Source organism: Lactuca serriola, chromosome 4 (genome assembly GCF_051521515.1).
Source record: "Lactuca serriola cultivar US96UC23 chromosome 4, Lser_US96UC23_V15, whole genome shotgun sequence".
In the NCBI taxonomy this organism is placed as follows: domain Eukaryota; kingdom Viridiplantae; phylum Streptophyta; class Magnoliopsida; order Asterales; family Asteraceae; genus Lactuca; species Lactuca serriola.
The window spans coordinates 391,532,766-391,544,418 of record NC_136411.1 but is presented as its reverse complement, the minus strand read 5'-3'; positions in this window follow the sequence as shown (position 1 = coordinate 391,544,418).

Sequence of the window (11,653 nt, the reverse complement as noted above, 5' to 3'; positions counted from 1 at the left end):
CGTATTTTATAGAAAATACTTCACATAGCACGTATTTTATAGAAAATACTTCATATCCATGTGTAAAATGAAAGTGACTACACACTCACTTGATTTAACGATAATCGGGTAGCACTTCGTTTCATAAAATGATCGTTTCCGATGAAATCGGGAGCTTTAATGAAAACTGGGCCTTGCGAAGGTTGGGCTTCAAACCAAAAAGATAAATTTCTCGGGGTCTTCGGACACTTCGGGACGTTCTTTGGGTGTTGGGTATGATATCAGGTCTTTGGGGGGTTGTAAGGAAGTTTAGGGAGGTGAAAGAAGTGAAAAAGGATGCAAAACTATGTAAAAGTCCAACCAAAATCGGGAGGGCTCGCACCTCCCTTATATAGGGTGAAGCCTCGGATCGAAGGGGGAAGGGAGAACCGTGTGTTGGACAGTGAACCGAGGCAGGTGGAGATGCAGAGACACGCGGCAACTTCGGACTGGACCTCACTTTGATCGAATCAGCAGGCGGACATGGAGCAGGCTCGCATGCGAGGCGACGTGGCTGAACCTTGGCCTAGTCCTTGCGAAAATTCTTGGATTTTGTGTCCCAAACTTCAAAAATTCATAACTTTCGCATATGATTTTCGTTTTCGACGTTCTTTATATGCACGCGTAGGCGAGATTAAATTCTACAACTTTCGTTTAGACTCTGTCGGCTAATTTTGAATTTATTTTTAATAGTATTATTTTTTACAGACCGGTACAGGAAAATCCGTTAAAAATTCATAACTGCTTCATCCGACGTCCATTTTTGTCTATCTTTTTACCGTTGTACTACTATTGACGAGACCTTCGATTCTCGTTTAGGTTGTGTCGGCTAAAAATCATTCAATCTAAAATTCGAGTTTTTAGTTGTCTACTGCTAAGCTGAAACTTAGAAAAATCATAACTTCCTCATACGAATTCAGATTTAGGCATTCTTTCTATGCACGCTCTCGGTTTAACGAACACTACGACTTTCATTTAGATCGCTAAGGCTCAAAAGCACTTTATCGTAAATTTACTTTTTACGTCACACAGCGTCAGGTCGGTTCTGTCGCGAAACTTCAACAAGTTATAACTTCTTCGTTATAACTCGGATTTCAGTATTCTTTATATCTCCGGAATCCTTATTTTAACCACCACAACTTTCTTCATAGATATCGGCTTTATCTAACATTTATTTTCGACGCTTATTTTACCCTTAATTCATTATAATATAATAGTTAAACATATAACACATAATAATCAAATAATACATCTTTATTACTTCAAAAAAAAAGCTACAAAGGTTGGCCTAGACTATTACATCATCATTAATGCCTAACTAGAACACGGGCGTTACATTTTTCCAGCATACTGATCTATTGTCTCATTGTCTGTCATATTGAGATGGTCAAAGTCAGACATTAGGGTTTGTAAACGGGTCCCTTTCGCACAATCAGCTCCAACATGTCGTGCCTTGATCGCTTCCCAAAGGTTTTTCGACGTTGCTTGTTCACCAAAGTGCATGATCAAAGCATTTGGAATAGATTGATATAACAAACCCATCGCCAGATCATTCTTCTCGACATTAGCAGTGCTGGTACCTGGATCAATCGTATCCCATGCCTTGTGGATTCGCAGTACAACCTTCATACGTATTGCCTAGACGATGTAGTTCGTAGACATAAGCATGGGACACTGGAAGGAAGTCGTTCCGCGTTCTTTCCCACTTGAAGGAGGTACATCACTAATCATGGCTTATCAATGTTGGTGGTGATCTTTGAGGCTCTGATACCAATTAAAGAGCTAGAATAAATAACTTGGAAGAAGTATAACCAGAATGACTATAATTTTATTGAGAAAATAACTCAAAACTCAAATTACAGTTGGTTCTATGTATTATCCCTAACTCGGTAATGCATATATAGAGAGATGTTTCCTAATATTAGATAACTTCTAATATGCAAAGGAAACTTGTAAATAAGGAAAGTCCTATGACTCCTATATTTATTGAAATTCCAACATATCATCGCTAAAGAAAGAGTTTGTAGATGGAAAAACCTAGAGATATGAAAAGGTACGAATTCAAGACCAAAAATAAGAAAATTTCAAAAACAAGTTCCAAGTAAATTTCTACATGTGTGACTGATAGGGCCACCATTATGCAAATTGCAAGTCTATGTTTTAGGAAAAAGCTAAGGTGCATGGCTAACATTGTGGAAAACATCACTCAAGATGTGTATATCATCAAAACTTACAGTATTATGTTCTAAAGTTACAATCATGGATTCAAACCCGAGTAGTGTTGACACAAGTGCAATCTTGCATGTATGCTTAAATAAGGAGATGTTCAAGAACTTCTAAGTTTTTGAAAATGATAATTAATTGTTCATGGGAAATTCAACCGCTCATAAGGTCGATCTTAGGGAAGAAGAAAGATATTGTTAGAAATAGGGGATGAACATATTGCTTGGATTCTCTGAAAGTCGTGAATCACTATCAAATTGAAGTATTTCGATGGTACAAATCGAACACTCAGTTGGATGAAATTTAGAGATTACGAAATCAGAGAATGTATGTAAAATGTTCTTAAAGAAGTGTACCAGAAAAATGACCAAAAAATGGCTATATGATTCCTGTCTGAAAACTGTCACAAGACAATTACAAACTATCATAAAACTACCAAAACCTGTCATAAAAAACGAATCTCAGTGAAAAGGGTCAACATGAGTTCAATTTCTAAAAATCAGATTTTTGATGCATTTTTTAATATAGCAACATAACAAAACCAGCTAAGAGCCCCTGGACCCCATTCGTTCAGGCGCCTCACCCCTAAATAACAGTGTACTTTGAATCTTGAAAACTTGAACAAATGTGCACTCTGCACCATCCTAACTTGTTCAATATTTAAGAGTATCATTTTTGGTCAACAAATTTACTCCTATTACATTTAAATAATATTGATGATATTAATGATGGGTTTTAGCCATATGAACATTCCTATGTGCACATGCAAACCCTAATGCTTGGATCTAGGTTTCTCTAATTGAACATGCATTCAATCCAAGACTTCTAATGGCTAATAGATTATAAAAACAATAAGAAATCAGAATTAGAAGTTTACCTTGAATCACTTGCGTGATCTTCTTGTCCTTGGACCTTTAGAGTCACAATTGTCACTCCTCTAATGGCTTACAAACACCAACTAGCAAGAGGATGATTTGAGAGAGAGGAGAGGGGATCAAAATCGGCCAGGGTTTCTTCTAAAGCATAAGTGCCAATTTCCCTTGACCCTTAGGGTCTATTTATACTAGTGAGGCTCCTAGGGTTTCACCCTTAAACCCTAATTGGATAACTTAGGCCCTAAGCAATCCAATACCCTAATTGATAAGCCTTTGGACGATTTCAAGGCCTATCCATAGTCCTTAAAACCATCCCCCTTTATCCATAAGGGATTTATAGCCCAAAGTACAACTATCAAACACTTGACAGTTTATGCCCCTTTATTCAATTAATCTCTTTAAGTCACCAAATTAATTCCTAATTAATTTATGACTTATATTAATCAAATAATGATATTATTATTCCTTATATTATTCTCATAATATATTAATAATATTTCTTCTCTCACAATAAATCATCCTGTCAAGTTGCTATGGTGAAGGCAACCCAAAAGGACCATGCACAACCGGGTCAAATACTTGCCTAATATAGTTGCAGCCTTAGACACTATTCCAACGGTCTCCCACTTGGATAAGTCTAGTAACTATATATACAAGTATAATCCGATTAGCAATCGTAGCTCTCAAAGATGCTGTCAAACTCTGATCTAATCAATCTTCTCCTTCAGATAAGGGATCGTACAGTCCTCTGTTTAGATATCATGCTGACAATTCTATGGAACCAATTTGTCTAGCATTTGGTTTCTCGATCTCAGATTTATTTGACATAGAACTTAATCGAACACATCAATTCAGTTCTGACCGGGCCCGACACATAAGTCAAATCAAATCATCGAGCGGACGAGATATCGCTTTTACTCTCTTAGGATAAAAGTAACAGATAAACTTCGACTTATATGCATTTACTTATTCATCAATCAACTATACACAATAATGCATTTTATAACATCAAGTTACTGATGCGGTTTCGCATTATCAATGTACAACCAATTAACAAATAACAAACCATATATCTTGGTTTTAAGACCATATGATATTATCGTCATGCGATCACCCTTTTTATCACATTCCATAAGGTGATTCCAGCAAGCGCGGGTTTGTTCCAATGCTCAAAACTAGTTCATAAGCACTCATGAACGTTGCAGCAACCTTTTGCTATGTCTAATACCATTTAGACAATCTACACACCAATTCATGACAATCTTCATTCATATCTACTTCCAACATATGAACGATTGTGGACAATTTGAATAATTCGATTATTCTTAATAAGCTCAATTATTCTAGAAGTCAAAACATGCAAAATGAAACAATAGTTAAACAATTAACATAAGACAGTCACATTACTCATAAATAATACTCTTTTATTTAATCATCAAATGTTAATTACATTTATCTATTACACGTTTCTACTACTATCTAATCTATACTAATATCATCCTTCAGCCCAATACTCCTAGCATGCTGCAAGTGCTTAACCCTGCTCAGTCCCTTCGTAAGCGGATCTGCTGGGTTATCTTCTGATGATATCCTCTTCACCATGATTTGTCCTTCTTCTACACGATGTCTAATAAAGTGATATTTTCTATCGATATGTCTCGATCTACCATGATCCCTCGGTTCCTTGGTCAAGGCGACCGCTCCTTCATTATCACAGAAAATCTCCATGGGCTCCTTTATGGAAGATACAACTCCAAGATCACCGATGAAGTTCTTCAACCATATTGCCTTTTTCGACACTTCGCTCGCTACAATGTACTCTGATTCGCACGTTGAATCAGCTACGGTTTCCTGCTTGGAATTTTTCCAAGTTACTGCTCCTCCATTCAGGGTAAAGACCCAGCCCGACTGCGAACGGTAGTTGTCCCTGTCGGTCTGAAAGCTGGCGTCACTATACCCTCGCACCTTCAAGTCATCATTCACTCCGAGGACCAAGAACCATTCCTTTGTCCTCCGAAGGTACTTAAGGATATTCTTAACTGCAATCCAATGGGCTCTGCCAGGGTTCCCTTGATATCTACTAACCATGCTCAAAGCAAAGGCTACATCAGGGCGTGTACAAGTCATAGCACACATGATTGAGCCAACTGCGGAAGCGTATGGTACTCGGCTCATTTCTGCTATTTCAGCTTCGGTACTCGAACTTTGAGTCTTACTCAATTTGGCATTACTTTGTATCGGTAATTCTCCCTTCTTCGAGTTTTCCATACTAAAACGTTTCAGTACTTTATCTAAGTAAGTGTTCTGACTAAGTCCTATTAGTCTCTTACTTCGTTCTCTCACTATCCTTATTCCCAGAATATAGGAAGCCTCTCTGAGGTCCTTCATAGCGAAGCACTTCCCGAGCCAGTACTTAACCTCCTGCAGAGTCGGGACGTCATTTCCTATGAATAGTATGTCATCGACATACAGAACGAGGAAGCTTACTATACTCCCACTGGCTTTGACATATACACATGATTCATCTTCGCTTCGTACAAATCCAAACTCTTTGACTTTCTCATCGAAGCAAAGATTCCATCTGCGAGATGCTTGCTTAAGTCCATAAATGGACTTCTCAAGCTTACACACTCTATTTGGATGTTTCGGATCGACAAAACCCTCTGGCTGAGCCATGTAAACATCCTCAGCCAACTTCCCATTAAGGAAAGCGGTTTTGTCATCCATTTGCCAAATCTCATAATCATGAAATGCGGCAATAGCTAGCATCACTCTAATAGACTTTATCTTCGCAACTGGTGAGAAGGTCTCATCATAGTCAACTCCGGGAGTTTGAGTAAAGCCCTTCGCAACCAATCATGCCTTATATGTGTGTACGTTTCCATCCACGTCGGTCTTCTTCTTGAAGATCCATTTGCACCCAACGGTTTTACGTCCGGGCACATTATCAACAAAATTCCAAACTTGGTTGTCATACATGGATTGGATCTCGTTGTCCATTGCCTCTTTCCATTTCGCAGACTCTGGGCCTGCCATGGCTTCCTTATAGCTATTAGGTTCATCTAAATTTATTAGTGTACTATTACTAATATACGTGTCCCCTTCGGTAGTAATATGAAAACCGTACAACTAGGGTTGAACTCTAACTCTTTCGGAATGTCTAAAAGGTAATGACACGTCAATCGGTTCAACCGGAGTTTCCTCCTCGGGTTGAGTGCCATCGGTATAGGTTCCTTCATCTATCGACTCTTGAATCTCTTCAAGCTCGATTTGCCTCCCACTGTCTCCTTGGCTTATGAGTTCTCGCTCTCGGAAAACTCCTCTCCTTGCAACAAATACAACATTGTCCTTCGGTCTATAGAAGAAATATCCAAAGGATTTCTACGGGTAGCCAATGAAAATACATCGCTCACTACGAGGTTCGAGCTTGACGTGAGTATCTCGTCTTATGAAAGCCTCAAAACCCTAAACCTTGATATGTGCCAACGAGGGAGCTTTCCCTATCCACATCTCGTGAGGTGTTTTGGCAACCTTCTTAGTAGGGACTCGGTTAAGGATATGGGCGGCAGTCTCTAAGGCATACCCCCAGAATGAGATAGGTAGTGAAGCACGACTCATCATAGAGCGGACCATGTCTAACAAGGTTCGATTACCCCTTTTTGCCACACCATTCAATTGTGGTGTCCTAGGTGGCGTCAATTGTGAAACTATTCCACACTCCTTGAGATAGTCATGGAATTCAAGACTTAGGTACTCTCCTCCTCGATCGGATCGAAACATCTTGATTTTCCTGCCCAATTGATTCTCCACTTCATTTTTGAACTCTTTGAACTTTTCAAACGTTTCTGACTTTTGCTTGATTAAGTAAATATACCCATATCTACTATAGTCATCGGTAAAAGTCACATAGAAGCGGTTCCCATCCTTTGTGGTTGATCTAAACGGTCCACATACATCGGTAAGTATGAGGTCCAATAGACCCTCACCCCTTTCACACGTACTAGTGAAGGGTGACTTAGTCATCTTTCCAAGCAAACAAGACTCGCATGTGTCATCTTCCCTAAGGTCGAATGACTCCAACACTCCATTCTTTTGGAGTTGGGCTATGTGTTTCTTGTTGATATGTCCAAGACAACAATGCCACAAGGATGCTCTATCCATACCATTGGAAGAATCCATGTATAAAACATCATTTCCTAAGTTATCTACAATCATAACAGTTTCATAAATTCCATTACATGGTATTGCTTCAAAACATAAGACACCATCTAGATAAGCACAAATAGAACTATTCTCATTATTAAAAGAAAATCCAAATCCTTGTCTAAACAAACCATGAAATGAAATGATGTTTCTTGCCATTTCTGGCAAATAGCAACAATTGTTCAAATCTAAACACAAACCATTCCTAAGAACTAAAAAATACACTCCAATCTTGGTCACAGGCGACGATCTTCTGTTCCCCATGATTAGATTTATTCTTCCATGCTCCACATCCCTATTTCTTCTTAGTCCCTGCAATTCAGAACAAATGTGGTAACAACAACCGGTATCAAGGACCCAAGAAAGAGCATGAGATGAATCATTAGATTTAATTGTATATATACCTGCAAAAGACAGATTGATCTTTCCTTCCTTTATGGCTTGTAGGTAGTCTGGGCAGATTCTCTTCAAATGCCCTATTTTATGGCAATGATGGCACTCTGCCTCCTTCGGGTTATGGTTAGGCTTAGCGGGATCAAATTTGGTCCCGCTAGAAGAGGAACCATCTCGGGACTTGCCCTTTCCGTGGCTCTTAGACGGAGCCTTCCTCTTCCTGCCTCTTCCTTGCCCAATGGCCAAAACAGGAGCAGCGGGTGGATTAGGAGTGGGTGCAATAGACTTGTCCTTGAGGTTGCTTTTAGCAACCCTAAGGAGACCTTGGAGCTTACTTAGGGTGACCTCTTCTTTGCTCATGTGGTAGGTCATCCTAAATTGATTGTAACACGGAGGCAAAGAGTGAAGCACCATGTCGATCGCCAAGTCTTCCCCAAAGTCAAAATTCAACTTGCGAAGACGATCGACATACCTTTGTATCTTTTGCAGGTGCACGGTTAGAGATTCTCCATGACCCATTTTGGCGGAAATCATGTTAGTGAAAATCTCGTAATGCTCCTGCCTCGCGTTTTGGTGGTATCTCTCCAACAAGTCCTGGTGCATTTCGTACGGATACATGTCCTCATAGGACTTTTGGAATTCGGCGTTCATTGTGGCTATCATGATGCAATGGACCTTCATTGCATCACGTTCATGAGTCTCAAAAGCAGTCATTTCAGCCGGAGTAGCGATTTCTGGGTTGATTTTCTCGAGCTTCTCATCGAGGACATACTCCTTGTCCTCGTAGCGAGCACTTGTGCGAATGTATCTTATCCATTCGCTAAAGTTCGTCCCATCGAAAGTCACATTTTGGCAAAGGCTCATCATTGTGAACGAGCTAGCAGCAGCGTTGTTCGCGTTCGACATCTACAAATAGAAAGGACAAAGATAGATTAGAATTTGAATCCCTAATAATCACCCAATAAGAAAATTAGGGCTAGGATCCGACAACAATATTTACATATTAGAAAAGGGATGCCGTAATCTAACATGCAAACAATTTGAAGGTAAGTGAATGACGATTCACTAATTCTCCACCATGAAAACATAACTTTAAGTTCTAAATGTATTGAGAATTCCTAGTTTTAGATGAGATTCATTAAAACTTTTCAATGGCATGTTTAGATCTCGATATGCCCCTCTCGTTTGTGACTGGGATACCGAGGATCAGAAAGTGGGTGTGAATTACCATGCAAATTCACATGGTGCCTTCATTGTAACAATCACTATTCGATGTGTCGGTAAACCACACACGCTCCATCGAACAATGATAAACAATGAATCACCCTTTGCCACCTTTGTTTAGAACCAATTAGTGTGCCGGTAAACCACACATGCTCCACTAACTTCTTAGCAAGGATGCAAAGTGTAATTTCATGGGATTGCATCAATTCACTTTTCCTAAAGTAACTAAGATTGGGAATTTTGAAAAACATGTAGTTACTTTGTATTTCATATTATACTTTTAATGAGAAGATTAGGTTGCCATATCCTACCCGTTCGGCTAACGACCCTCCACCGATCAAGCAAGCGGTGGGTGTGAGTGTACACCCATTAAGCGCCATTTTATAGGCAGCAACCTTATACCCACCTTATAGACCGGCTTCGTGAATGAGGCCTACTAACGGTAAGACTAGCGTTTTAATTATACACACACACACACACACATATATATATATATATATATATATATATATATATATATATATATATATTAATCTTGTAATATTATATTAGTATATGGTTGAATTTTAAACTTGTAAAATTCTAGGGTTTGAAATTTAAATTGTCTAAATTAAACTTTTAATCACAAAACATAAATTTCAAAACTTGAGGGCAAGTTTTAAACTTTTCAAAACATAGGGGATCAAATAACAAATAATCTAAATTAACATTTAATCACATAATTATCCATATTTTATTTATTTAATAATTTCTTGCAAAACAATTTACCAATTTAATCAAAATAATTAATCAATTATCACATAAGGAAATAAATATTTTATTAATTGATAAATATCTTCAGTTAGATCAAGAATATACTCATATATATCATAAAATCGGATTTATATTGATCTAATATGATAATGGCAAGTATCTCAAAGATAAACAACAAGAAATCCCGATATTTGCTCTTTCTGACGCTTGGACTCGCCGAGTACCCCAATGGACTCGCCGAGTCGAGCCTACTCGCCGAGTCCATCAGACAGAAACATAAAATTCGAATTTAGCAAGCATCAAACAAGCAACCTGTTGGGTTGAAGATTCGTTTAAGTATTGCGTCATTGGGCTCGGCTATTTGTCCAATTATTTTGTACTCCGGTTTGGGCCTGTCCAACCGTGAGCTTGTTAGGTTTACTATATAAGTATATGCTTGCATGCATATTAGGTTAACGATCTAGAATACAATAGAAGAGAATTACGATAGCTTTGATTTTCTTTATCGTTCCTGTAAACCTTTTAACCCTCTACAGTTGATGTTCTTTGTCGAGCTCTTCTGAGGGTTGTTTTATAATCATTCGACACGTTTGATTCATTCTTGAGTTGTTTATTGTTTTCGTGTTCTTGCTGTTTAATCTTTATTTACCTGTTTAAGATCTAATCGATCTTCAAGATTAAGTTTTAATCTCATCAATTGGTATCAGAGCAGGAGGATGTGTAATCGATACACTTCTTTTCTGTGAAAAGGTTTCAATTAGGGTTTTTCCGCAATTACTGATATTTATTGAGCCATCATCTCATCATTGACGTATCTTGATATTTATTGTTTTTCCCTAATCTGATTTATTACAAGTCTGATCTTTGAACAGGTTATTCGATCATTATGGACGAGTCGCAATCGAATCCTATCAATATTTCCAACAACATTGGATCAACCACGAAGATTCCCATCCTATACACCCATGATTATGAAGTCTGGGCGCATCACTTTGAAGACTATGTTATAGGATCTGAGGATAATGGATACCTCATCTGGGAAGCAATTATTAATGGACCGTTTTCTCACTCTGCAACGTCAAGGATTATTAAAACTCAAAAGGAGTATAATGATCTACTGAAGGATGTTAAAGATATTGCGCAAGATGAAAAGGATAAATTCCAGTGCAATATCAAGGCGTTAAGATTGATCAGATTCGCCCTTCAGTCCGACACTTTCAGGTTAGTAAGTTCATGCACGACGGCAAAGGAAGTTTGGGATAGACTTCGTGAACTGTACTCTACAGACAAGGATCTTGAACACTCTATCCAAACCTTACTCTTATCTGAGTTTGGAGAATTCAGGCAAGGAGCCGAAGAAACTGTGACCCAAACGTTCGATCGCTTCAATCATCTTCTCAACAAGATGATCAAACATGACATCGAAAGGAAGCTTATCGAGCAGAAGGTTACGTTTTTAAATGGTCTAAGATCAGAGTGGAGAGCAGTGGTGTCTACAGTTAAAGCCCATGAGCAGTTTAAATCATATTCTTTGGCGAAACTGGTGGGTATTCTCAAGTCTCAGGAGAAAATTGTGCTGCAGGAAAAGAATGTTGTCTCAAGCCTAGGTTCGCTGGCCCTCTTGTCAAAAAGTAAAGCTGTGATGGAGGACGAAGACCTCAACTTGGAGGAGTATGACCTCACGGCTGAGGATTATGCTATGATGGTGTCCAACCCCAAGAGGTTCATTAAGAAGAGATTCCCCAGCAACAAAAACCGAAACTGGCAGGGGAGTTATAGTTCAGAAAAGGTTAAAGATGAACCGAAGGTTGATGAGTCTAAGAAGGAACCGAAGGCAGAGGGTGATTCTGGAGTAAGCTGTTACTACTGTGGAGGGAAAAACCACTATGCAAAGGATTGTGTCCTCAAAAAGATGGCTGAAAAGGATGAGGAAGCTTTGCTGCAGAAAAAGCTTGATGAGATGA